This window comes from Penaeus monodon, chromosome 18, assembly GCF_015228065.2.
Source record: "Penaeus monodon isolate SGIC_2016 chromosome 18, NSTDA_Pmon_1, whole genome shotgun sequence".
In the NCBI taxonomy this organism is placed as follows: domain Eukaryota; kingdom Metazoa; phylum Arthropoda; class Malacostraca; order Decapoda; family Penaeidae; genus Penaeus; species Penaeus monodon.
Genome location: NC_051403.1, coordinates 6,446,214 through 6,448,713, shown reverse-complemented (window position 1 = coordinate 6,448,713; position 2,500 = coordinate 6,446,214).

Here is a 2,500-nt window from a genome sequence, read left to right as displayed (position 1 = left end):
TATAATACTATATATATATATTTCTGTGTGTGTGTGTGTGTATGTCGTAATGTGTGTTGGCAACGCGCGCGCGGTGGTGTGGCTGTGGTCGTGTGTGTGCGTGCATGCGTGCGTGCGTGGATGATTGATGAATGTGTGTGGTTGTGTGGTGTGTGTGTGTGTGTGTGTGTGTGTGTGTGTGTGTGTGGTGGTGTGTGTGTTGTGGTATAAATGGAGAGATATATGTATTTATTTGTATTATATCGAAAGGTTACTATTTGGCTCGATGCTTGTGAGAGTTATATTATTTTCCAAAGGCTCATTACATCATCCATATGTATGCACGCCTGCACTTGTGATGTAGCCCTGAATGTAAAATAAAAGGGCTTGTGATCCTGTATCACCTTTTACAAAGGGGATATTAGGTCTGACAAAAGGGGGAACGAGGCATTTATATGAAACCATCCATTCTCACATAAATATACCACAAACATATACACAATCACACACACACACACAAACACACACACACACACACACACACATAACACACACACACACACACCAATATATATTCACACACACATTTTTTTTTTTTTTTTTTTTTGTTGAGGGGGGGGGGGGGTCTCCCCATCAGGGTTCGCCACAGCGGTATGGTCCCGTATTTAGTCTTGATTTATTCTCAAGCCGGAGGCCCTTCCTGCCACCAACCCTTCCCATTTCATACGGTCTTGGTTGGGGACTAGCATGGGAACATTCCCTAGATTGTGAAGCAGTCTGTAGGCAATCGAGTTCCTTGCCCAGCGGAACAACGCGCCAGCCGGTGACTGAAGTCGCGACGTCATGTCATGTCTTTTGAGTCCGATGTTAACACTCGGGGCACGCGGTCTTTATATATATATATATATATATATAATATAGATATATATATATATATATTATATATAATTAAATATATATGTGGCTGTGTGTGTGTGTGTGTGTGTGTGTTGCTGTTGCTGTGTGTGTGTGTTGTGTGTGTGTGTGTTGGTGTGTGTGTGTGTGTTGTGTGAGTAGTGTGTTGTGCGTAGTGGTGTTTGTGTGTGGTGTGTGTGTGTGTGGTTGGTGTAGTGTGGTGTGTTTACGTTTAAGTAGTGCTGCCTCCTGTGTAACAGTTGTACTGATTGTTATTTCTTCAAATTCAAATTCATTCGGTGCCTACCATAAACTACCCTTTTGTTATGATAAATTCAGGCTAATCCTCTATTTAAAACACAAAGCATATATTGTATATAAACTAGAGCCACATTAACACTAAGTCGTTTATCTGAAAGCTGCATTGCAATTACACAAACATTTCCACTCGTTCTCCGTTTCGGCGGTTTCAGGGGGGGGAAAAAAAAAAATTTTTTTCACAGCACAATTTTTTTCCAATACAAATAATGCCGCCAGGGCCATGTGTTTCACCAGGGGGGCTCGGTGTAGAACACGAAGGGAAGGAATATAGGGCACTGAGGGAGACACGAAGGGGCAGCCTGTAAGGATACTACATGGATTAACTAACACATAATAAGGAAAAGTGCTGTCAGGAAAGTCTTATAGGGGTGTGGCTGACTGGCGAGGGATTAGGCAAAGAGGGTTGGGAAGGAGGGGGAGTTAAACACTGTAAGAGAGAGGAGACGGGAGTAGGGGCGAAAACAAGGAGAGGGAGAAAGGGCGGTAGACCACGTGACATGATTCGGAGAACCAGAAGGAGCTCTGGTTGCACGTGGTAAGATGGGGCAAGGAAGGGGAGACGGAAAAATAGGTTAAGAAGGATGAGGCCGCAAGCCAAGTGATATTAGCTAAACAGAATACTAATACCAAGGAGCATCCCCGGAAAAAAGGGGTGATTCAGAGGAGGAAAGGAGAACGAGAGAGGGAGGACGAAAGAAGAGAAAAGAGAGAGAGAGAGATGAATGAGAGATGAGAAGAGAGATCGAGAAGACCGACGAGAAAGAGAGAGAGAGAGAGAGGAGAGAGAGTGGAGAGTTAGAGAGAGAGATGAAGAGTGAGAGAAGGAGAGAGAGAGAGATGAGAGAGAATTGAGAGCGGACGAGAGATGAGAGAGAGAGAGAGAGAGCGACGGAGAAGAGAGAAAGATAATATAAATAAATCTTATCGTTATTCACAAAAAGGTTAAGGAGAAATGAAAGAAGAAATACAATATCACAGAAGGAAGAGGAAAACATGAAAAAAGAAAACTTATGAAAATAAAAGAAGAAAGATTGGAATTGATGAGACAAATACTTTTCTCTTCGCACTTGTATTCCTCGAGCAAAATCCTCCCGCCCACCCGTCCCCAACCAACTCCCCAGAAGAGAGAAACGCAATATGGCAGTTTTTCATTCCCCTCAGTCTAGAAAGCGCTTCACGTTGCCCGCAGGTCTGTCACTTTGGCATAAGGATACACAGCAATCTGGAGAATATTGTATCATACAACGGCCGTTCTCAAGACGCCCAAATGTTTTCCTTCTTGGGGGGGTGATTATTACTTGCATCG